The sequence below is a fragment of the Chinchilla lanigera genome, unplaced genomic scaffold (assembly GCF_000276665.1).
Source record: "Chinchilla lanigera isolate Chin_1 unplaced genomic scaffold, ChiLan1.0 scaffold00042, whole genome shotgun sequence".
Taxonomy (NCBI): Eukaryota; Metazoa; Chordata; class Mammalia; order Rodentia; family Chinchillidae; genus Chinchilla; species Chinchilla lanigera.
This window is the reverse complement of record NW_004955443.1, coordinates 2,522,387-2,549,989: the sequence shown is the minus strand read 5'-3', so window position 1 is coordinate 2,549,989 and position 27,603 is coordinate 2,522,387.

Sequence of the window (27,603 nt, the reverse complement as noted above, 5' to 3'; positions counted from 1 at the left end):
TCTGTACACAAACAACAAACACACTGAGGGAGAAATTAAGGAAATCATACCTTTCACCATAGCATCCAAAAAACTGAAATATTTAGGAATCAATCTAACAAAAGAAGTAAAAGATCTATTCAATGAAAACGACAGTACTCTGAAAAAAGAGATCAAAGAGGATGTCAGTAAATGGAAAAGTATTCCTTCCTCTGGAAAGTAAGAACCAATACTGTGAAAATGGCCATACTCCCAAAGTTATTGTACATATTCACTGAAATTCCAACTAAAATACCAGTAGCATACCACACAGATCTAGAGAAATCATTCTTAAAATTCATCTATAGCCAGAAGAGACCCAGAATAGCAAAAGCAATCCTGTGCAACAAAGACAAATCAGGTGGTATCACAATTCCTGACCTGAAATTAAATTACAAAGCTACTATGATAAAATCAACATGGTACTGGGTAAAAAAACAGACCTGGGGACCACTGGAACAGATGGGAAGAAAGAGCCACAGGCACAAACACACTCAGCTACCTGATCTTTAACAAAGGGGCCAAACAAGTTCACTGGAAGAAAGATACTTCTTTAATCAATGGTGCTGGGAAATCTGGCTTGCCACTTACCAAAGACTCAAAATAGACCTATGTCTATTGCTATACACAAAACTCAAGTCAAAATGGATCACACATCTAACTGTTAAAACAGAAACAAAAAATCTACTGGAAGAGAAGATAGGTAAAAATCTTGAAGATATATAGGGCTAGGCAGAGAGTTTTTGAACAAAAACCCAACTGCACAGGAAATACTTGAAAGAATGAACAACTAGGATGTCATCTTTCTGAAAAGTTTTTGCACATCCAAAGAAATCCCCAGCAGAGTAATAAGAAAACCCACAAATTGTGAGAAAGTTTTAATTGATTTTCCCTTGGACAAAGGACTTCTATCTAGAACATATAAAGAATTAGAATACATGAGCCCTGCACAAATTCAAAGACCCAATCCAAACATGGGCATCTGAGTACACACTTCTCAGATAAAATGATTATCATTAAAAAGTCAACCAATAACAAATGCTGGCAAGACTGTAGAGAAAAAGGAACTCTTCTCCACTGCTGGTGGGAGTGAAGACTGGTACCACCACTGTGGAAACCTGTCTGGAGATTCCTCAGTAAACTGGGAATACAGGCCCCATGCAATCTAGCTATTCCCCTTCTGGGTATTTTCCCAGAAGAGTTAAAAACATGATATCACAGCGATATATGTTCACCCATGTTTATAGCAGTGCAATTTGTAATGGCTAAATCTTGGAAGCAACCCAAAAGCCCATCCACTGAGGAATGCATAAAAAAGATGAGGTATTTTTATATAATGGAATATTACTCAGCTATAAAGAAAGATAAACTCGAGGCTTTTATAGATAAATGGTCACAACTAGAGACCATATTCATAAGTGAAATAAATCAGACCCACATGTGTAAAGATCATATTATCTCTCTAGTGCAAGAACCTGAAAGACTGAATGAAAATTAGGTGGTGTGATAGATAATGGATAACAAAAGGAAACTGCTCAAAAGTAAAGAACAACTTGGATGAGGGAAAAGAGAAAAGAAAGAAGGGGAAAATTATGTATATATGTATACACAGCATAGCTAATATAGTTGTACTACTGACTTCTGAGGATTTATTGAAAGGAACAGTTAATATTTAATTGTTTGATCAATATTACATGTCTATATTTGTTTACCTGAGTAACCAATTTAATGATATATAGTAATACAACAGCCATTATTAATTTCCTATCACCTTGTCTGAAATTCCATATTGTTTGTATTCTTTTCATATTATTTTGTAGATGTATGTGTGTTTGTTATTAAGTTTTGTCCTTTTCTCTTTAAAATAAAATTTAAAAAAAAAAGTTCAGTGACACCAGCTGAACTTTGGAAGCATTCCAAATGCTCCAAAACAAATCTGATGAGTGATACTGGTAGAAAGTAAGAAGGATGGAATGCTGATAGAAATTCACACCATAAAAGTCAGTCCCAGTAAAACATATCCCACTGGAAGTTTAGCTAGGGGCAACATGTACTATGTTCTTTTTTGAAAATTAGTACATGTTTACAGTACCTAATATTTACATTCTTTTTGTAGAATTTGAACATCTAAATAACATCCCTTAATTTTGTTTTAGCAGAAAATCTGTCTATACTTTTCACATCTCCTGAGACTCTTTGGGCAATTAAGATCAAGGATGGTGTACTAATTTCGCTGGTGGAAACATTTCAAGACACCTCAATGTTTAGATCATGGTGTAAATACCATTGGTAGTTTTTAATCAGATCTAGATTGAAAAGTAGGACAAAAATCCAATTTTAAAAAAAAATGGTTTTACCAAAGAAATCACTTGTAAAGTTTAAATAAAGGAAAGCTTGATTGTTGAAAATGCTGGCATTAACATGAAGTTAAGTCTTTTAGATCAGGACAATAAGAAACAAGCCTTGAATACATCTCTGAAATTGACAAGACCTCACCATTTCTATAATGAAGGAGTCAAAAGTGAAAGATTTTGCTTTGAAAAGAGAGCCCCAGGACACACTGCCAAAGACTGGTTACCTTGGAAATTTGTTCTCAAATATTTGTTTTATTATGCTCAGGCATAAAAACACTCAGATTTCTCTGCAACCATGATAGAAGGGGTTCTATATCCTGTTGGAGCTGGTGGCAAACCTGTAGTCATTCAAATAATGCAAGTTTTATGGACATGCAGAATTCAAGACTTTTGAGGTCAAGCACTTTTCATTCAGGTTTCAAGTGAAGTCCTTGGAGAGAAGGCAATGAGTTCCTGAAAGGGCTGTGTACAAAGTGGAGAGAGTAAAGCTTACAATGCTTTGGAGTTCCCAGGAAGTTACGGGGGCCAGAAATGTGGAATGGATTATAAAAGCCACAGCAGTAAAAAATGACAACTGAAGAGAAAGACCATTCTCCCAGATGGAGAGCTCACATCTCACTACCAGTTTCCTCAAGGCCTGAATAAAAAGTTTCAGTATTTGAAATTAGTCTTTCTGTCTTTCAGTCTTGCTTTGATCCCATTGACTTATAACATGCTGTTTTCATAATCATAACAGAAGTAAATCTGACACACATGAGTAAATGTTGCATTATCTCTCTGGTGTGAGAATTATAATCATCTTTTTTTCTTTCTTTGTCTTTTTTTGAGACAGGGTCTTCCTATGCAGTCCATTAATTTAGCTATAAATGTATCAATTTTATCTTTATTTATGACAGTAATACTTCATTAGATACAAAAAACCTACTTGAAATTATTATATTATATTATATTACAGAGCTACTCTGACATAAACAGCATACTGGTAAAAAAAAAATAGACATGAGGATCAATGGAACAGACTAGAAGATTCAGAAACAACTCCAAACATATTCAGTTACCTTATCTTTCACAAAAGGGTCAAACATATGCACTAGAATAAGGACAGCCTCTTTAATAAATGGCACTGGGAAAACTGGCTTTCTACATGCCAAAGACTGAAAATTGAAAATAGGTTTATCATCATGCACTAAACTAAAATCAAAGTGGATCAAATATCTAAATACTAAAACAGAAGCACTAAATCTTCTGGAAGATAAAATAGCTAGAATTCTGGAAGATATAAGTGTAGGAAAAGACTTTATGAACCAAACTCCGGCTGCACAGGAGCTATCACAAAGAATCAAAAACGGATCTCCTCTTATTAAAAAGCTTTTGCACAGAAAAAGATATCAACAACCAAGTGAAAAGACAACCCACAGAGTGGGAAAAAATTTATACCTTCTTTTCTTCAGACAAAGAGCTAATATCTAGAACATATAAAGAACTAAAAAATCAGACCAACTTAATTCAAAGATGCAATCCAAAAATGGACATCTGAGATGAATACACATTTCTCAGGAGTGCAAATGGCAAATATATGAAAAAATGTTGAACATTACTGGTCATTTGAGAAATGCAAATTAAAACAGCACTAAGATTCCATCTAACCTCACAAAGAATGGTTATTTTCAAGAAAACAATTAATAAGAAATGCTGGCAGAGCCATGGAGAAAAATGGAACCCTTTTCCACTGTTGGAGTGTAGACTGGTGCAAACACTGTGGAAATTAGTGTGAAGAGTCTTTAAAAACCTAAGATTCGCAGTCCCATTTGACTCATATACTTTTTCTTCTAAGTATCTTCCCAGAAGAATTAAAAGCATCATACCACTGCAATATATGTGCTCCCATGTTTATTGCAGCACAATTTGTAATAGCTAAATCTTGGAAGCAACTAAAATGCCCATCAACCAATGCATGGATAAAAAGATGTTGTGTATTTTTTTTCTATTTGATTTTTACTAGAACTCACATTACTAGTTTGCCATAAATCCCAGAAGAGACTTTGGACTTGGAGTTTTCAGCAATGTTGGAATTATCAAAACTTTGGCAACTCCTACAGATGGACTAAATACATTTTGTATAATGACATGTACATGAGTCTTTTGAGTGCCTGTTGAAGAATATTATGGTTTATACCTAGATGTCTCCCAACAGCCTCATATTGTCAGAGGCAGGGCAATTAATTGGTGGCTGGATCGTGCAAACATTATACTCAGAATATTCATCCACAGGTGATTTCATTGGAGTATGTTGTTGGATGATGGTGCCTGGTCCAAAGCGGCAGTTCACTAAGAGCAGGACCTAAAAAAGGTGTAGCTCACTCTCCTGCTCCTGCCTTTGGTCTTTGTATCTTGGTCACCATGACATACTCAGCTCTTTTCCAACAGATCCTTCTACTATGACTTTTCTGCTACAGAGCTAACCAGCTATGGAATAAAATGTCTCAAAACCATGAGTCCAAATAAATCTCTCCTCATTTAATTTCTGAGCATTGGTTATTGTATCTCAGAGAAAAAAGTGATGGATAATATGTAAAGATGAAACTAGAAAAATGCAGGAAGAGAGGATTCTTAAGGAATGAATGAACTGCTTTTGTGACCGTGATTTTGTTAGTCTGAAAATCTCTTTGTTTAATGAAATCATGCTTATATCTTTTTAATCGATAGTGCTGAAAGTAATCTAATCAATTTGTACTACATCTTTTAACTACTACATCAAACTTTGCTTGTCCTCATTAATCTTTCACTTATATTATCATGAAAATTTGCAATTAAAAGACCGCAGGATAAAAAGTACCAATTTCTCACAGGGTTTCATCTGTTCTTGTATAATCTAGACCTGTTCTAGGTCATTGCTGTGTGGTTTTTTTTAAACAGATAGCATTGTATGCAGCATTTTTAAAATTAAGTGGTGAGTTTTTCCAGGACATGAAAATAAATTTTATGTACCAAAGAACATAATATTTCATACTCTGCCTAATGATAACTGCGTGGTCAGGAAATCTGTAATCATTATTAGCTGTTTGTGTTGGTTTGGGGCTTATTTTGCAAGGGGAACAATATAATACAGGACACATACCTTATATGGCCATTCATAATAGTCAGCAAAAGAACAGTATACAAAAGAGTGCAAAAAATCTGTCCACACACCAAGACCAAGGAAATAGTCTAGGTCCTGGATCCCACAACAGTGTCCTGCATGAGTTGAGCTGAATACCCAGAGCTCATAACAGTGCCTCCCATGAATCCAACTGGAGGCCCAGAGCCCATGACAATGTCTCATGCAGACCTGTTTCACGGATCTTCTGGGCAGGCCCAAAGGTCAGTGGTGGAATCTACAAAGTCTGTGCCAGCAGGATGAAGGACCTGTGCCAGCAGGCCAGGGGATCTGCACTGGAGATAGGAAGTGATGCTCAGAAGAACCAGAGCTCGCCCAAAAGGTACCACGGCCATCCTCGGCAACAGTGAGGTCCCGAGCTCCTCCGATGATCAGTATGGCTGAGTTCCTATCAGGGAAGCCAACGCAGCAAGCTTTTCCTGGAGGCTGGCAGTGCACCATCTTCCCCTCTGGAACCACGAAGCAATGCTCAAAGTGAGGACCAGAGCTCCCCAAAGTGAACCAAAGCCATTCTCAGTGCCAGCAAGGACCCGAGCTCCTCGGAGGATGAAAACACCCAAGTTCACCAGGAAACCCAGCTCCCCACAGCCTCTCTCAGCACCCAACAGCCTCCTTCTTCTCCAGGTCTGCTTTTATGCTGTTGGCAACAGTTCTCAGGTGGGCCTCCCACACCCAGCACCACACTTACTCAGTTCAGCTGGGGGTTATAAGTTGACCACCAGTTATCAATCCACTACATTGTTGAACCAGTTAACAGTATTTCAGGTAATGAATTTAGGACATCTGCAAAATAAGGCTTATTAGTCAATGAAGCAGTGAAGTAGACAGCATGCATATCACCAGTTCTTAGAACAATAAATTATAGTCACAATTGCATAGATAATCTTATGAATGACAGTGATGAAAGTAGCTGAGAGATTCTTAATATGCATTACATTTTTATAAATGTTTGAGTTTACAATGTCTATTATTCTATAACTTTAAATTTATCAATTATATCAATCATCAATTTTAGAATACCATACTAAACATTCATGTATTATATATTCCTCCAATTCTTATTCTTAAATGGCTCCCCAAGGCCTCATGTAGTCACAGGTGGGGATTTTCAGAGATGGCTGAATCTAGACTACATGATGCTGGGATTGATTCATGGTGCAATGATGGGCTCAAGGGCAATAGGATTAAGGGTCTTATTGTTACCTGCCCTAAGTAGCCTGGATAAAATCAAAGGGGAAGAAAGATGTTTTTAGGGCCCCTTGCTTGTTTTGTTACTTTCTGGCCACCATGAACTATTCTTCTCTGTGATGCCCCTCTGCCAAGCTACCCTGCCTTGGACACAGCCAATTATGGACTACCTCTACAAACTGCGAGCCAAGTAAACCTTTCCTTCTTTAACTTTGGGTGTTGGGTATTTTGTCTCATTGAAAAGAAAAGTAACATAATTTTAGAATGTTAGGAACAACAAAATCCTACACACATAATGTGACCAAGGTCTTTTCAAATGATTCTGCCTAGATATTTATGGTTTTGTACAACACAACTAGTTCACATCTTCACTTATGCAGAGTGGAAGATAATATTAGTTATTGTAGGCAAATCTATGCCTTCTATTACTAAATATGTGCCCATACTTTAATGTTCAAAGAATATCTCTGAAAGCACTATGAAGATATCAATATGTAATACAACCATTTTTAATTTCCTACCACTTTGTAACTCTGTATTGTTTGTATTGCTCTTATGCTTTTTTGTAAATGGATGTCTGTTTGTTAATATGTTTTCCTTTGTTTATTTTTAAAATAAATTAAACAAATAAAAAAGAATATCTGTTTTCATATTTTTGATATTTCTTTCTTTCCACATTTCCTTTTTTGTATTAACATGATTATTGCTAATGCATACTGAGTCTTGACTCAATCCTGATTCAGAATCAGGCATTATATTTAAATTATTTGTATGTATCATTTCATTTGGCCTCACAATAACCTTATGAAATATATGATCCTAAATTGTAAAATTTAGAAAGACTAAACCCAATAATATAGACTCATTTATTAATGGAAGAATTTTGGTTTCATTAGATTTTTGTTTGTATGACATAAATTTTAAATTTTAGTACATATGCAGGAAACAGTCTAAAAAGATATTTGCTACTCTTATATCATTACTAATAGTTATATTTTACCACCCATGATATTATAAAACTGAAATTGAATCTTAAATTTAATGATATTAAAAATTACTATACAGTTTGTCAAGAACTGACTTCTTCATTGAGGAGGGAAAGACTGACACGTTCTCTTCCAAGAGGAAAAAAATAAACCACTTGAAAAAATTAGACAGTTTTCTGGGATGGCTCTTTCTCCCTCCAGTTTTCTGTTTTCATTACTTCCACTTTTGATTCTGCTTTACCAGTTTTCAAAAATTGCTTTCGCTTTTGCTTGTCCATTGTTTCCCTCTTTTTCCCCTCTCACTTTTATTCTTCTGATCACATTTGTTCATCTTTCTTTTTCCTCTAGTGTTCCTCCTTGTATCGGGCAGGAAATGGGCAGAAAGATAAAAGCTATCTGTGCCCAGTGTCTGAAGAATTACAGCGCTCTTCACCTGTGGAGTAGTCCTCATTTCTTTAGAGAAGCATCACAGAAGCATAAGGAGAGGCCGCAGAACAGGTTCTGCAGGCCTGACTTGCCTGGGCCACACTAACTGAAGAGGAATTGCCAGGGCCACATATAAAATATCAAGTAGTTAATATACACATTATTTTTATTCCTTGATTTTCAAACACTTTTCATTATAATGTAGAAATGCCCAACAATTGAGCCACTTTGCAGATGAGATACACTCTTCTTGAACTAGATGAAATCTTGGAGTACACATGGGTCAGGCCTAAAATAAGAGAGCAATGATGAATTATTTTCTTTTCCTTCATTTGTTCATCCAACAGATATTGTGAAAGTTATGAGGTGAAAAATATACATACACAGTCACAGAGAATACATCATACTCCTACTTAAGCAAGCAGTAGGTACTCCTATTGTAACCATTTGAGGCATACACATGTTCTTACCTTATGTTTCATTACATATGTCCATATATTTTTGAATGTCCTGCATGTGTTGCATTTGTTTTATATTGTGAGAAATCAGTGGGTGTCATTAAAAGTACTTTGTTCCTCCTCTGATACATTGTGAGAAGTCTACTCTGTCCATTATGGTACCCACTAGGCATATGTAGATGATGGGCACGTAAAATAATGCTAATTCAACTTGGGATGTACTACAAAAATATACCAGACTACAAAGACCATACAAAAGTGCTAGAGAAGACAATATTTATAAACTTTATATTGATTTTATTAAAAAAATTAATATAAATTGAAGTTACATAAAATGGCAATATTAACATTTTACCTATTTTTTTCTTTTTTAATTGTGGCTACTAGCAAACTAAAAATTACATATGGTTCATGTTTAATTCCTTTGCACTGCACTGTTCTAGAAAAAAATTGAATCATTTTACCGACTAAAATTTATATATAAGAAAGTATACATGATATATATAATTTGATGAGTTTGTAGGTAAGTACACATAAATGAAGAAGCCTCACCACAGTCTGTCATAAATATGTCCAACTTTTTATGTTTCTTCTTGCCTTTTTATTACTATTATGATAAAAATGCTTGACATAACATCTACTTTCTTAATGATTTTGAAGTATGCAATACAGTTCTGTTAACTACATACCATGCCATATAATAGATCACGTACTCACCTGGTATGATTGGAACTTTGTATTCACTGATGAAAACTTTTTGAGTTTCCCTTCCTCCCATCTCTGGGCAGAAAATATTGCACACATTGTCTTTTCTCTTTTGTACTCTAAGAAAGATACCTATACTAAAATATTATTCTCAGTCCCAGATGTTTGACTTTAACAAGTGCGTTTGTATCAAAATTTGTCAAGGAAATGTTAAGGTCTAACCATTTCTGCACTTTTTGTGTTCTCAAATCATAATGGTAGATTAGACAAGCATGATTTCTTCTATAGGAAATTTTTTCGTTTTTTCAAGTAGAAGCTCGCTGAAGTGGAAAGGGCTTTAAATCTTATTATACATTCTACAATCTGTCATTTAAGGGCATCATGCATTCTGGTCTGTAGTTCCCCAGGGCTTATCTTTAGCCTTTCATTCAATATGATTCAATTTAGTCCAGATCAATTTAATACATGTTTGTTAAAGTTTTCACAAGCTTCAATGGCAACTTGCCAGTTCCTGCTCATATTAATGTCTCTTCAGCTGCATTACTGAGAAAAAACAAATGGCACAAAGGATGTAAAGGGAGGAGGACCTAAACCAGGAGAAATACTGCCATCTACCTAGTTCCTCAAGGAGGGAAAGCAGAAGCCAGCCTAGTACTCGTGAATACATCAGTATTCACAAGACTCAGAGACCTCCTTGTATGTGTGTGAGGTGATCCCACAGTAACTTATTTGAAGGTTTTGTTTCTACAATGACATATGAAGAGTTTTCATACTTTATAAAAATGTCCATAAGTTCCTGGAGAATCTAAAACCTTCTTTCATTGCAATTGTCTAGAGTTAAAACCAGAAAACATACAAAAATCTGGACCTACTGGTCAAATCAGCCACGTTTGTTCACTGTAATAATCATTACATTATTTGGGATGTTGTTAGCCTTTTCAGACTGATTTCTTTCTCTTAAGAATGTGTTTGGAAGGCTCCTTTATGTTCCTTGAGGCTTGTAGTTCTTTTTTAAAAAAAAAATCACAGGATAATATTTCATTTAATAGGTTATTACAGTTTATCCACTTATTGTATCCATCTTATGTTTTGTTTTTGAAAATTACAAATAAAATTGTAAAAAAAAAAAAAAAAAAAAAAAAACACAGGTAGGCCTTTTATTGTTGTTGAAATACATTTTCAAGTTTTTGGGATAAGTACCTAGGAGTGGTATTGCTGTATTCTGTAGTGAGACTATATTTAGATTTGCAGCCAATTGGCAAACTCTTTCAAAGTGGCTGCATTGCTGGGCGTATAGCTCTGGCAAGTGCCAGGTCATGAGTTCAATTCCTGGTACCAAAAAACCAAAACCGAAACAAAACAAAACAAAACCCGAAACAAAGTGGCTGTATCAGTTTAAATTCACTCTAAGAATAAGTCTGAGTTCCTATTTTTCCCTATTCTTGCCCGCATGTCGAACACATTTACATTTGTTCATTTGCTATTTGTATCAGGTGTCTGTTCAGTCCTTTTCCCCCACTCTGTAATCAGGTCATGTCTTTTTGTATTGTTTTGTATTAAGAGGGCTTTTGGGGGTGTGCACTTTGAATATTAAACCTTTGATCAGACATGTGCTTTGCAAGTGAATTCTCCCAATCTGTGGCTTGTCTTTCCATTCCCATATCAAAGTTCTTCCCATAGAAGTTGTCATCATAAAGAAATTTACCTTGTTTCTTTCATCCATGCTGCTCTTGATGGTTTAGCAAAAAGAATCATTAACTCCATGGCCATTTAGATTTCTTCTGATTTTTTCTGGATGACTTATAGGTTTACATTTTACATTTGGGACTATAATGCATTGTTAGCTAATTTTATGAAAGCTATAGTATCTGTATGTAGATTATTACTGTGTATTTATTTTTAGGCATGCGGATCTTCAAATATTCTAGCACCATCTTTGAGAATTTTGTTTTTGGTTTATTGATTACCTTTCCTCCTTAATGCAAATGAATTTAATATATCTGTGTGGACCTTTTTTCTAGGCTCCTATACTGTTCCCTTATCACATGTACCTATTTTTTTTATTAGCAGAGTGCTTTATTTATTGCTATAGTTTTAAAGTAAGGCCTAAAGTCAAGTCACATTTGTCTTCCAATTGTGTTTCTCATCTTTGCTATTTTTTACTATTTTGGTGCAATATTGTTTCATCTTTGTCTTTCCATATGAATTTATCACCACTATGTTGATATATACAAAATTTATTACTAAGATTTTCATTTGGATTGCTTTCAATTTACCTATCTTTTTTTAAAGAACTTGAAAATGAATTTTAATGTAATTGTTCAGTATATGTTAGCATGTGGAATAACTGAACTTTATACATTAATTATGTACTCAGTGGTGAGTGATTTTTTATGATTCTTTGGGATTTTCTACAAGGATATGCCCATATGAAAACAGACAGTTTCAGTGCTTCCAATCCAAACTATGTATATATTCATCCATTCATTCACTCATTCATCAAGATGGTCCATATAGCTTTTCTTCTGGCTTTTGTAGGAAAGTATCCATGTTCTCATTCTTAAATGTGTGGTACTAGCTGCAAGTAATTTGTAGATTTTCATTATTAAACATTTAAATTCCTTCTTAGTTTGATAAGATTTTTTTAGGTCTCTTGGATGTATTTTTCTTTTTTTATAATAAAGAGAATAAAAAGCAATAATAAATATAGACAAGAACAAAACAAAGCAAAAATAATAAAAATGATACAGGGTTTCAAAACAAGATGATTAGAATTAATAGTGGTTGTTATATTACATATTGTTCTCTTCAGTGAAGTTGCTCAGATTACCAGATGTAAGAATGCAAGGTTGATCAAAGCATTAAAGCGAATAAAAACAATAATAAAAAGCATTAGAAACATACAGAGCTTCACCCAACAAGATGATAGGAATTCACCAATGGTTGTTATATGGTGGTTTATTGAAAGGAAGAGTTCATGCTTAAATTTTTTTAACCTATCTTACATGCTTATACCTGGTGATCTGAACAACTAATTTGAGAATAAGATTTTCATAACAAATGGATTTTGGATGTTTTGAAATATTTCTGAGTCAATTGATATGATCCTATGATGTTTCTTGTTTAACCTGTTGATATGCTTAATTATAGTAATTGATGTTTTTTGAACTAGCTTTACACACATGGAATGAATGCCAACTGTTCATGGTGAACAAATATGTTGTATATTTGGGGAGTTTAATTTGCTAAATTTTTTGTGGATTTTACAAATATATTGAGGAGAAATATATGTTCATAGTTCATATATGATAAAGTCTTTATATGATTTTGGTATAAAGGTACTGCTGGCTTCATTAGAAAAGTTTGAAAATGTTCCTCTTCCTTCTTCATGAAAGGTTTTGTAAAAAAAACAAAAATATATAATTTTCTTTTTAAATGTTGGGTAGAATTTACCAGAAAATTCGCTTTCTCCTTGTCTTTTCCTTTGTATAAATATATTAACTATTGATTCAATTTCTGTAATAGAGATAAGCCTATCACATTGTCTATAAGGCTGTGTGAATTTTTGCTAGTTCCTCTACTTGTCTTTGAAGAAATTGATGCATTTTACTTAAGAGATCGACTTTGTAGACATAAAGATTCTTTTGATAGAGATAAAGATTCTTTTTGATAAAGATTCCTTTGATAGGTTTTCTATCTGTTTAATATCCCTAGGACCAGTTGAAGAGGCCCTTGGTTTATTTTTTATAATTGTGATCATTTCTGTTTCTCTTTTATCTTGATAGACTGATTGTAGGTCTCTTATTTTTACTGAACTTTTCAAAGAAACAAATGTATATATTATTTAATTTCTCTAGTTTTTGGTTTTGAATTTATGAATTTGTGTTCTAATTATTATTGTTTCTTTTTTCTCCTTGCTTTTCTCTTTCTTTAATTTTCTAAGGTAGAAGCTTAGATAATTGCTTCTGTATAAATATTTCTTAGTCCCTAATATATTATGTAATAAATAGTACATATTTCCTTGCATGAACTATATTTGGAGCTCCCAAATTTGATTTTTACTTTCATTTCTGCTTTTTGAAATATCTTTTAAAATTAGTACTTAAAGTTCTCCTTTGGTATGGATTTAAATTAAAAGTATTGTTTAATCATTCAGTATTTTGGCCTTTTCCAGTTATATTTCTGTCACTGACTTCTAGTTTAGTTTCACTGAAGTCAGAGTAAACTTTGTATAAATTGCTATTTTAAATTTGTTAAGTTATGTTTTATGGTCAAACATTTCAAATAATAGATATTCCAAGGAAATTTACATAGTATGTGTCTTCTCTTAGCCTATAGCATTCTATAAAAACCAGTTCATTTCATTGTGTGATGGCATTGTTAATGTAAACTATACTTTTGTTAATATTTAGGCATTCTTTATCTTCCAAAAATAAGAGAATTATTGAAGACTTCTAGTATAATGGTTTTGGTTTTTATTTTTCAGTTTCTCCTTGTTTGATCAGTGTTTGTACACAGATTTTGATATTCTGTATTTAGGTGTGCCCATGTTAAGAATTATCACATCATTTTATAGAATTGGCCTCTTTTCCCTGTGTACTCTTGCTCCCTATTAATAATAATTTTCCTTATTTTGAAGTCTGCTTTGACTGAAGTTAATACAGCTATTTTAATTTCATTTTTATTAATATTAATTTATTAATACTTATATACATATATATCATCATTGTCTTGATTACTTTTCACTCATTGCTAGGACAGAATACTAGACACCCAAATTTAAAAAAGGAAAGCTTTATTTAGCTCATAGTTTGTGGGGGTTACAGTCCATATTACATGCAAGGCAAAATGGTACATGGCATTGTGCAACAGTGCATGGCACCAGAAGATAACAAAAGCAGCAAGAGCAAAAAGGGCGGAGTGCAGCAGAGAGCAAGCCTCTTTCCCTCCCTTATGTTGTATACAGGCTACCCACCCTATGGTGGGTGTAGCACTCACACTCAAAATCCCATCATTGGATCATGAATAAATCATAAACTCCAGAAGCCCGCCCCATGACTGCATGAGGCTTTAGGGGGCCATCTATATACAAAACTTTAATATTTGACTATCCATGTACTTTTATCTCACAATGTAAGTATATTTTAGTGGGTTCTTGAAAACTGCATATAGTTCTGGCCTATATTTTTAATCACTGTGACAATATCTGTCTTCTCACTGGGAGTATGCAAGCTATTCCTATTTAAAGCAATAATTGACACAGTTGAATTTATATAAATTTCTGTAGCTGTTTTGTATTTATCCTACTTGTAACTTTTTAAAAATTTTTTATCTGCTGTTATGGTTTGTGTTTGGATGACCCCCCCACAGCCTCATGCAGTCATGGAGCAGGCTTTTAGAGCTTATGATTGATCCATGATCCAATGCTGGGAGGATGGGTGTGAGAGCTACACCCGCCCTGGGGCTGATGGTTTGCATATGTAAGGGAGAGAAAGAGGCTGCTTGCCACCACTACTCTCTTTTGCTCTTGTTGCTTTTTGCTGTTTTTGGCCTCCACGAACAGGATGCCATGTGCCACCCTGCCTTGGAGCCAACCAAGTATGGACTGAAACCTCCACTAACTGTGAGCTAAATAGACCTTTCCTTCCTTAATATTGGGCATCAGGTATTTTGTCTCAGCAATGAGAGAAAAGTAACCAAGACATCTGCCCTCTTTGATATTACTTAAGGTTTATATGTTGTATATTTTCTATTGCCTTAATATATCAATTATACATTTTACAAAATTTGTTTTGATTGTTTGCCCTAGAATTTTCAATAAAAACAGTAATCAAAGTACACTTTCAAATAATACTACACAGGGGCTGGGGATTTAGCTCAGCGGGACAGTGCCTGTCTTGCAAGCACAAGGTCATGAGTTTGATTGTCAGTGCCGGGGGTGGGGGGGGATACTACACAGTTTCACATGTAAGACAAATTATACCAGATTAATTCCAAGTTTTCTTTTTACTCTCCCATGTTTTGAAAGATGAATATATACTTAATAAAAAATGTTGATAACATAAGATAAATACATAACAATATAGAGACAATCTGTTATATTGATTTACTTATTTATTATTTATTTATTGAGCACCCAACTAAATAAAACTCAAATAATAGGACCTAGTGATGCAACTTATCTTTTAATGTATGAAATTTAAATAGTAATCATCTCTTTTCTGTGATTTTCCAAGTGATTAGCAAACAGAAAGTATAGCTATTCACTAGAGGGAATGAAGATAGACTAGAGCTATGACATCCATAGAATGAGATATTTTAAAAATTGAGCACTTTTTAAATGTGACATACATTTGAAATTCTTTGAGAAACACAATAATATCATAAACATGAAAATAATGTTATGGAAATACTAATCTAGCAGTGGTGTCCAAAATGAAATTCAGGCAGCCAGAATGAGATCAAGATATCAAGCCAGAAGGTCAGGAGTGAATTGTGCTTCATTAGCAGGCTGGAAGGAGATCAGTGACATGGAAAGAGATACAGCTGAAGTGTAGAAGTATATAAAGTTGCAGTGGACAAACCAAGTGATAGTATCCTTGTATGAGAGTTAAAGGGGAGAGAAATTTTCAACCCTGGGTTGTGAGGCAACTGTGTTACCAAGAACACCAGTCTGGAAGTCAGATTATCAATCAGCCCTTTGAGTCAGAAAGAGTTTTGTGTCTCCACAGAACTATCAAAATATTCCTTTTAAATTTACTTGTTTTCTAACTTAATTAAGAATTAGGTGGAGCACACTGTGTATATAAAGACCTTATTTTCATGGTTTGATAAAGCTAAGAACATGTTAGCCAGAGGTATCTGAGAGGATAATATCCGAAATATAGTGAATATTGGAAGAATGTTGTTTAAAAATCTCTTAAAAATCATAATTTATTCACTGAACAAGAACAAAACATAAATCTTAATTAAGTGAAAATTAGAAAAATGAGGTCAAAAGTAAAGTGGAAGTTATCATGATCTGTGAGTGTCTCTCTACATTTCCGTAGTTTTCTGAAAAGCCAGCCTGCTGATTAGAATTTATTTACATTTTAAACTACTACAATGCTTGAGTGAACATATTTACCTACTTGTAAAAAGATTTTAGTGATTAATGTGGAAAATTAATAATTTGAAATAGCAATAATTCCTATTTTCTGAGTCACTGCTCCTTGTATTATATTTCAGAAAGCTATTAGAAAAAAATCCTAGATAAAAAAAAAAGGAAAAAGGACTAGGTGTTAGAATTTGGCTTTCAGTTAAAAGCTTTAACAGATTTGTAATTCTTACTACCCCAGTAATTATAGTATGCAGTTATTTTTTAATATATGTTAAAGCTATACAGTATTTGAAAGAAAAGTGTATAGTAGCTTGGTTTGAATAAAGAACTAATATTATCAAATAATTTCCTCAATTCAGTGATCCTGATACGATTGGGAAAGGATTAACTAATATTTTCACTAGTTTATTTAATGCAAAGCAATATTTTTCCTTTCTGGTGCTTAAATTTGACGTCATTCTCTAATTACTTCACAATACTGCTTTGGAAGCTGTGAATATATTGAGAACTTGGCAAACTGAGGGTTTTTTTGATAACTAAGTAAGTATTAATAATCATTGTACTTAACATTCATTTAACTTAGTCACAGGAATATAGAGTACATTTTCCACATGTATTAGGGAACTTTCATAGCAGAGAATTCTCATAGATGTGCAGAACTTGATCACATTTGTTAGTCCCTAATTGCTTGAGAAATTCTTAATCTTGAAAAACTTAGTTACTGTTTTACTTAAGGATTCATTTATGCAGATCATTTTAGCCTACTGTTTGTTTTAATTATAGCTTGTATACACTATTTTAAATATTTATTTTCCTCTTAATATTATGATAAGTATGTTTAAGTAAGGTAGTTTTCAAATTTACATGTGAAATAAAGAGCAATGTGAAGATTAATCTTCTTTTCTTGTACTTAAAGGTCTTCTTGTTGTATAAAGACATGTTGTTGCTATGGTCCTGCCTCCTATACACCTCAATATGTCTGCTACAATTTCTGATAAAGAGAGTGTTCTAAAATTGTATCTCTTGATCTTTTCTTATGATTTTTTTTTAGTTTAAATTCTAAGGCTTTATTAGTATTTCTTTCACTAAATTTGAAACCCATTCAAGAAATATGTATTACTCTAAAGATGTGGTAGTGAATGCAATGTCCCATAACTTCTGTCTCACGGTTGCACATGTTGTATTCCTAGATAACTTGGTAATGCCAAAATTTATGGGACTCCTAAGACAAACTAAGACTGAGAACAGAAGTAGTTATGGTGATTACTGAATAGAACAGTTTGACACAGATTTTATAACTGAATGTTAACATAGTACTGCATCTAGTAGAAGTCCTATATATAAATTTAATTTAACAATCAGAGTCCAAAAATTTGTTATTTGTGGAGTCTTGGAGTTAGGAGCTTATGTTTTTATAAAGCCAAACCTAACGAAGGAACTACAATCAGAGAAATTGTTATGGAAAATAAAGACCTAAAGAAAAAAAAAACCTCTGACATCCTCTACAATGAATGCTATTTATTGTAGAGAAAAAAGACTCTATAGGGAAAAAGACTGGTAAAAAGTGAATGAGGCAATATGAAAAATCAAATGTCTAGAAATACAGGAAAGGACAGGTGAACAACATACAAAGGGAAATGGACCCCTATAATAAAATTTCAAGATCTGCTGTCTTCCTTTTGCAAGCTTAACTGACATTATCGGTCTCTTTCCATTTTCATTCACAGAACATAATTGTGTCTGATCCATTCTTGCACACGATAAATAGAGTCTTTTCTGAGGCACCTCTCTATCTTTCAGAAACAAAAGGACCTAAACTAGGTGATCTACCCACACATTTACTGCTCCATAATCTGATAGATTTTGCCCAAGTAATTTACTAATGTTAAGCACTGCCCATGACTGTGTATAGGAATCTACTTCCTTAGAAAGAAAAATAGTATAAAGTCTACTATGACCCTGCAGTTAATATTTCATTCACAAATCATTTTTATTACTAATAACATTTGATTTTCATCTGTCATGCTATTCATTCTTAATTATTTGTTCATTCTGGAGAAAATGAAGGAGAAGTTTGCTATTGAATCCTAAAGCCAATAGAGCTATAATTTAAAAAATGTCCACCTTTGCACTAAGATCAATTGACTAATTTGTAATAATCTTTTATCAATTTGAAAAGTGTTGGAAGAGGAGAGTTAAAAGGCTTCAAATATAAAGAAATGATAAAAATATAGAAATATTAATTGCCCTAACTTGATATATATATTAATATGTCACATTGTACACTGTAAAATATAGAATTATTGTGTTAAAAAGAAAAAAATTACATATAATTGCATATATCTATCTAAAATAAATAAGATTATAATTATTATAAGGTGATAGAAGTCAGATTGTTAGAGCTAAAAATTTAATTATAGATAAATAAATGAAGTAAATGAAAATATGTAAGTATTTTGGGTACACTTTTTCATTCTAACCACATTTAGACCTTGCTGTTTTGGCAAAGAGATGTAGATTATAAAAAGAGTGATCCAAGAGGAGAACTAAGTGATTAAAAACTATATGATGGGGAAATAACCAAGACATAAAAAGAACAGTTTTGGACTAGAGGAAAACAAATTTTATAGAAAAATAATGAAATTATATAAAATCCTGTATCTTGAGAAGAACACAAGGAAGGTCATTTCAAATTTCTCCTCAGTAGGGGCTGGGGATTTAGCTCAGTGGCACAGCGCCTGCCTGGCAAGAGCAACATCGTGAGTTCAATTCCCGGTACCGGAAAAACACCAAAAAAAAAAAAAAAAAATTCTCCTCAGTGTCAACAGGAGTGACAGCAGATTTCTCAGTAAGATTCTAATGGGCTGAATACTCATATAATGTATTAAACTGCCTGTATAAAGTGTTAATCAGGATCTAATAAAGGGAATTATAACTATAAAGCAACAACAGGCTATAATAAAATAAGATATTTTAGAGGATCTAGCTTTTAAATATTTGAGATCAAATGTAATGGAAAGTGTGTTTCCTTTCTGTGCAAGAATATTTTATTTTAACTTCTATGTAGTTAACTAAGAATCATAAGTTCTCCATCTGCAAAGACATATACAATATTCTGAAGTTTAAATATTAGTACAAAGCATTTCTAGTGTACTGTCCTTTTCTCCAGGGTACTAAACAGATAATGATACATATTAATTGATATAAAGTTGACCTCCTCTTTTATAAAATGTTTAAGTACCAAATTATACCAGAGAACTCTTTTTATTTTTTTAATTCTCATTAAGAGTAGGAACAGCCAAGCATGGTGGCCAATGCCTGTAATCCTAGCACTTGGGAGGCTGAGGCAAGAGGATCGTTGCAAGTTGAAAACCAGCCTGAGCTACAAAGTGAGCTCAAGGCCGCCCTGAACTGCATAGCGAGACCCTGTCTCAAAAAGACCAAAAAACAAACAAAACAAAAGTAGGAACAAACTTCACATAGTATATAGACAGAAGGTAGTTTACACTTGAACTCATGCCCAACTTTATGAATAAAATTCCACTTAATGAAAATTTCACCTATATGTTATTATAAGAAATAACTTGACTGCCGACATTAATGTGTTTCTCAACATTTCCAAATGTTCTATTCTTATTTAATGTTATTCATATATCATAATTTTCTCAGTTACTTTTCTCTCAGTGCTGAGACAAAGTACCTGAAGCCCAGAATGAAGGAAGGAAAAGTCTATTTAGCTTACAGTTTCAGTCTATAATCAGCTGGCTCCAAGGGAGGGTGACAGGGCACAGGGGCAACACTTCAAGGTGGCACAAGAGAGCAAAAGCAGCAAGAGCGAAAAAGGGGGAGGTAACAAGTCTCTTTTCCTTCCTTGTATTGTAAGCAGGGTACCCCCACCCAGGAGGTGCATCACTCACATAATCTCCTGCCCTCCTCCTGCACAGGCTCGGGATGACACAAAGTGAGGACCCGACCCCTGCTCAGTCATTCAGTAAACCTTCTATACTTCTCATATTGACACAGTGAATGTCCCAGAGTGGTAAGGGCATGTCCTTTTCACCCCACGATGTAGAACTGCTGAGTCACTTAGCCAACCATCCAGACTCCTCAAGGTGACACAAAGTATCAACTTTAACAATAATGGTGTGAATTTCCTCAGTCTTTTGTTGTACTTCTACAATGGATATAATATGTTACTTATTTCTAAAACATAGTAGTGTCACTGTGACTATAACTCCTGGCTTGACTAAGAGACACTTAGCAGGTTAGTGTTGATAAAGCACATTTCTGGCCTTGTCTGGGTGGGTCATGGGCTGCGACCTTGGGAATTATATTTGTTTCTTAGTCACTTCCTCTTTGGGACTTTGCATCACTGCCGAACAGCTTGTCCACCATGAAATGAACAGATCGTCTACCACGCCTTTCCCACCTGGCGTTCCTATCTGGTAGCTTCTGAAACCATGAGCCAAATAAAACATTTATTCCTCTGAGCTTTGTATGTGAAGCAATTTTCCCAGTAGTTGAAAAGCTCACCAACAGAGATATGATCACTTATGTAAAAATTAGATAATCATAAAGAATTATATTTGCAATTTTATTACTCTAACCCAAGTTAGAAAACAAGGAAATTTGAAAGTCAAACAGAATTGCCAGTTTAAGACAAGACACTACACATCCAATCATATTCTGCAACGTATATAAATAAGAAAAAAGAGACCTTCACCAGTATGTGTGTCAAAAAATAAGTAGACAATGTATATTAAAAACTCATACAACTGGTAAAACAGGAAAATCTTTATTTCTCATTTTGTAAATTCTCTTTTAAAAGTATGGTTTAATATTCAGGTTACGCAGAATGTTTGGCTGTTTTTAAGATTTTTACTTAAACAAATAGGGAAATTTATCAAAGAAAATAGACATAATTCTGCAAAAGTTTAGTGATTTCAAATACATTTGAGTAAGATATAACATTAAATATTAAATATGTTTTCCTCATATTTCTAACATACAAAAGAAAATAGGTCAATATTTTATGTATTATAATATATGTAATTAGATATAAAGGGGGTACATGGAATTTCTTAGTGCTTTGGATATTACTTAGCATAATGGAAATGAGGATAGCTGATTTATCATTCATCAATTTTTGTTTAGTTGAGCATTCTTTTATACATTGGCTACTACTCAGTGAAGAAGAAACAATTGCCTTAAGCAACTATTCTGTGTCAAACATACTCAGTGCTGGGGATTGGAAAAAGAAAATGTCAGAGACTTTATTTCAAGAACTCAACCCATATTGCTCTGTGAATTCTTCAAGAGGTGCCCATCCTTAGAAAATCTTTACATTCATTGTCTGATTATTAGAAAAAATGAAAAGAAAAATGCATCTATTTAAGTGAGGTTCACCGTGTTTACTTTTCAGGACATGCTAAGATGTGAAGCTGAAGGAACTGAATCACTATTACTATTTCCATTTAATTTGAGTTAGCCCCTCTCTCTTGATTTGCTCTACTGTTATAACTATGGGTAAATGTTGAGCATGACACGCCATGAACAGTAAGAGTTGACCTTTCACAAATGTGTACAATTAGTTAACTATATCTGCAGGTTCATTTTCTGCAGTTTCACCTATCACAGTTACTCATGGCCTGAAAAAATTAAAGTAAATATTCTGGAAATAAATAATTCACTAGTTTTGAGTTGTGCACCATTCTGCAGAGTATGATAAAGTCTCGTTTTGTCCCATTGTGTCCTAAATAGAATGTGAATCATTCTCTTGTCTAGTAATTCCACAGTGAGGCTATTAGTTACTTAATAACCATCTTGGATATGGATAACTGTCATAACAACTCACAGTTTGTATTCAAGTAATTCTTATTTCACTTAATAATTTTGCTAAAGTGCAATAGTAGTGATTCTGGCAAGTGAAACAGTGAAAACCAATCATTGGTATTTATGGATAGGGAAAAAAGGAAGAAAACATAGTTTACAGGATTCAGTGTTATTCACAGTATCAGGTAGCTACTGGAAACTTTAAAATATACTCATCATGGATAAGGGGGTATTTTATCCCGTTCGTTTCCTATTTGGCACCCTGTCTATGACATAAGAGAGATAATCTGGTCTATTCACTTTTTGTCTGCTTCATTGTTTACTGATTAGATAACAGAATACTAAATTTTCAGGTGATAGCAATAACACAAAAATGATCTTCATATTGATTTATCTAGAAAAATCTACCTTCCATTTACTTTACTTCTAAAGAATGACAGAAGTGATGAAATCTTTGTATAAAATATATATGATAAATTATTCATGGGGCTCCAGCCTTGATGAAAACGAGTTGAAGATTTGTGAATAAACTGCATTAGAAATGAACATAGTAGGAAGGCTAGAATATTTTAAGCAATACATAAAAGGTTTCATGACAAACACACGGAGATTTTTATAACTGCATGTAAAGATGTTGAAAATCTTACCAAAAAAATATTTCTCTTTTCTGCATAACCAACAAATTGTCATAGTCTCAGTACCGGAAAGTGGAATTCATTATATCAGAGTTCAATACAATTTTTGTATATAAGTAAAGAGATAAGTGAATATAAAATGTGTGGCACCAGTGGAGAACATTACATGGTGAAGTGAGGATAAAGACCAACGCTCATGGAAGGGAGAGACATTTCTCTCCTGATGGCCACTTGACCTCCAGCAATTACAAGCTCTCTTCTATGAATAGATACACTTCAGTTGCAGAAGTATTTAAATGTTAAGACTTTTAATGTTATGAAATGTTACATGCTTTTCAATCCAATACAAAGAAAAATAAAAATACAAAAACATCCTGAATTTACCTTTCTGATTTTACGTCTTGGTTTTCCCTTTCAAATTTAATTTTCTGCTTTAGACAAAAAGCAGAAATGAAATAAAATCATAAGAAATGGGAAAAAATTAACTATTTGTAATTTAAAAACTGAACAATTGAGAATAAAGAAGATGAAAGTGTGGAAAGGAAAGACTATGAGATCGTACTAGAGAAGAAAATAGAGTTAGCATGAGCCAAATTTACAAAGGTGAAAAATTAAGACAAAATCCAACAGATAATAAAACAGAAATTATTATCCTAATAATAAATTACCCAAAGTAAAATTCAAGGAGGAAAACACTTAAAGAGGTAGGTAATTATATTATCTCCTTAGAGAACTATTATAAATCTAAATGGAGGTACTGAATTCTCTTTTACAATAACTCAAATACTTAAATCCCTATTAAGAAATCTAGCTAGAAATATACTGCACTTGCACAAAGTCTGTAAGATCTTGCATGTGAGATGGGTAGGTGGAGCTTGTGTGCAGGCATTGAGAAGTAGAATTTCATAGTGATTTGGGGCTGGGGATTTAGCTCAGGGGCTCAGCGCCTGCCTGGCAAGCGCAAGGTCGAGAGTTCGATTCCTGGTTCCGGAAAAAAAAAAAACAATGTTTCATAGTGATGGTCTACCGAGGAATGATCTTAGAGAATGCATTTGTAAGGAGGTGAGAACACCAATGGTTGGGAAGAAGGAGAAGCTGACCAGTAGCACAATTTTTTCTGAAATTGAGGTCTCAAGTAATCAGGTGAAGAGCTCTGTAGCTGAGGAATCTCTCTAGACTGACTTTAACTGAGCAAAGAGGTGAAGACTTTATATCCCCAAATTAACCAGTAATTGTCTATGAGCTGCTCGTTGTGAAGTGGCATAATGTTAAATAAGGCAGATGGAAATGCCCAGTGAGAGGTACAATGAAACTTTTAAGAATACATAATTTTCAGCAGTGAAAAGATAGTGTATTAGCAGTACATAGCGTATCAAAGGGGAGTGTGATGGTATCCATTTATATGTTTTTCTACATAATGTTTCCATCAAGTACAACATTCTCTCCCATCCTTACAATAGGCTATCTTCAGCCTATAGGTCTCACACAGTGTGGTACATCTCACACAGTGACTTCACTAACCCTGGGTGGGGCGTCTCTGACACTATTTTTGGTGGGGTCCCCTCCTATAGGTGTCCATAGCAAAATAACAAAATCTCCCAATTCTGGAACTTGCTTAACTATCTAAAAGTTTTCTGTTAAGAATTTCTGGAAGTAAAAATTGTCTTTGCACTTAATATTCCTAGAGTCAAAAATATTATTTGAAAATATTTATTGCAAAATGAGCATATTTTAGGTGAATGAAAAAATTCTACCCATCTTTTTCTGTTTCACTGAGGTCTCCCTGAGTGATAACCTCTCAAAGAAAGGAAACTACAATAGAGAAAATACTAGAGTAAGAGAAATCACAGTTTGATATTTTTTTTCTAAAATTTTCTTTAACCTCTATTTTTTAATTCCACTGGGGAAGGGTGTATCAGTTTTGGCCTGTTCTTGACTCTGAACCATTTTTAGCAATATCTTAGTACGTGGTACATTTAGTACTATTTTGGTTGTATTAATTCCATTGTTAATCTATTCAGTTGAGAAGAAAAATTACTAAAGTCATGAATATGTGCTGTGCTTTCTTTGTTCACACTTTCATTATTAATATTAGTCACTTAGTTACCATTTCACTAATTATTTAGAGTACTATAGAAAATCAGTTTATGTGTCTGAGGCCAATGTGAAAACTAAAATGTACATTCCTATGAAATCTAGGACATTCTTATCTACCCACAGAGGATATCACAAAGGATAGTGGCAAGGTTAAAAATGACTTATCAGGTAAAGTTTCACGAGTTGAAATAGTATTCTCTACTCAGCCTCATAGTCAGCTTATGTCAGTTTTTGTTACTTACAATGGGCTATATGTGCATATGATCATAGCCCATAATGGCTGTGTCTAAATGTCCCTCCAAGGCTTCAGGAAGTCATAAGTAGGACTTTCAGAGGTGTCTATCTCTGGAGTGTGTAATGCTGGGATTAAGTGTGTGATGCTGTGATCCAGGGTGTATGATTACTAAATTATCCAACTGATTGGTATGGCATCATTTTGGGTAGGATTAGGGGTGCCCCACCCAGAGTGTGAATGGTACCTATCCCAAGGGCCTGTAACCTGAATAAAATATAAGGGACAGAAAGATGGGTAGTGACATTGCTTGCTGCTTTCTGTCTTTTGCCTGCCATGAGCTGTTTTTCCTTTGTGATGCCTCTCTGCCGTGCCATCCTGCCTTTGAGCCAATCAACTAAGAACTGAAACCTCTCCAAACGGTGAGCCAAATAAACCTTTTCCCTTTTAACTTTGGGAGTTGGGTATTTTGCTTCAGCAATGAAAAAAGTTACTAAAACACAGCCCAAACTAGAAAAAAATACAATAAGCTGTACATTTTAATGTCTTATTAATTTCCTGAGTTAACATCATAATTAACCACCTATTCCAGTCAATATATTTAAGGCATATTAACACCAAAAAATATTTTTGAATTGAATTTTCAGGATAAATTTACATAATCATTGATTTCTGCAAATATATATTATGTTTCACTTTATATTGATCTGTAAATTCAAATATTGTGTTCCAAACTTCTAATGCTTATTATCATAGTCTATTTAATAGCACCCAACTCAAACAACCATTTTTTAAAGTAACAATAAAGTTACAAACAATATACTGGTTAACAGACCCCCAAATATATGCAGAAGGCCCATTCCTACTGTGTGGGTCTGTTGTGTCTCCAATCACAGTATTGGAAGAGCCATGTGTAGAACTATATTCCTGCATCTCCATAAGATTGATACAGTTTCTTGGGGCTGGGGATTTAGCTCAGCAGCACAATGCCTGCCTGGCAAGCGCAAGGTTGTGAGTTCGATTCCCGGTACCAGAAAAAAAACAAAACAAAAACAAAACAAAACAAAACAAAAATATTGATACAGTTTCCTATAAAGTATGTTGCAGAATAATGAATGAGTGCTTAAAATTTTTCCTTAACTCTTTACTTGTAAGTATAATTTTCTTAATTTCATTGACCCATTTTAACATGGGTCAATATAGAACTGATCAGATGCCTTAGTAATTTGGAATTTAATGCATATGAACTCCCCACATAAGAATGATTTCACTTCTCTTACCTTGCCTCAAGTTAACATGATTATAACATTTTTACTTTCCCACTGTCCTTGAATAATTTTATTATCTGTAACTGCTTGTCTGCTGTCCAAAAGAGTATGAGCAATTTGGTGAGTCTATAAGACATTACATTAATGGCACATTTTTCAAATGTAAAGTTAGGTGTGACAGCATTAGTGAAATACAGAAACATTTCAAGGTTTTCTTCTTTACTCTAAAAGATCATATTTTTTGAAAGTTTATGTTCAGCAAGAATTCATCCATGTACAATTATAGTATCCATGTCTCCATTTTGTTAGTTAATATTGAATACTTATTCCTAAAAGTTACATTTATTTTTACATCTTCCTAGACTATAAGCATCTCTCTGTATATCATCATACATTCAAAATCATGTAAGTTATAGAAATTCCTCAGGAAGACAAAATCAATTGATAAAAATTAAAACAATAAATGCTGTGTTTATAGTATTTGAACAACCAGGTTTCTTTCTGAATGAGCATTTCGTTGTTTGTACTACAAGCATTGATTGAGTTTCTACCTATTGTCAGTGTAGGGTAATCATTGTTTTCCAGTATAAATCATTCAAATAATTTCACAAACATTATCTTCTGAAGAAACCTTGTTTTATGAGAATCTTGACATAGACATAGAAACTTTTGCTTCCTTGGGTGACAGATATGAAAATTCAATTTTCAAGGATAGTCAGTGAGACTTGCATATTTCAGTTTATAATCATCTGATACTACATAGATGTTACTGCTTTATGTATTGAAGTGATTTTAATGGAATTTATGCTGTTTGCTTCAATATTGTTGTGAATGTTTTCATATTCTTTTAAATCAGTGGAAAGGCTCAAGTCAATTAGATAAAACTGTCTCCTTATAGCATGTGTGTCTTGTCAGTATTTTTTTCTGAAAGCTTTATTTTCTAGTTTTATATTTTAGTAACCCGAAGCTTGTACATATTATTGATTACAGTGGAGTATTTCAAAGTATGTAAACACTGTGCAAAGCAGTTGTGGATTCCATCTCATCATCTCTTTATGGTTAGAGTTTGGAGAACTTCTCTAGATCTCCATAAAATATATACTAGATTATTGTGAACTGTAGTTCCCCTCTGTGCTGCAGAATATCAG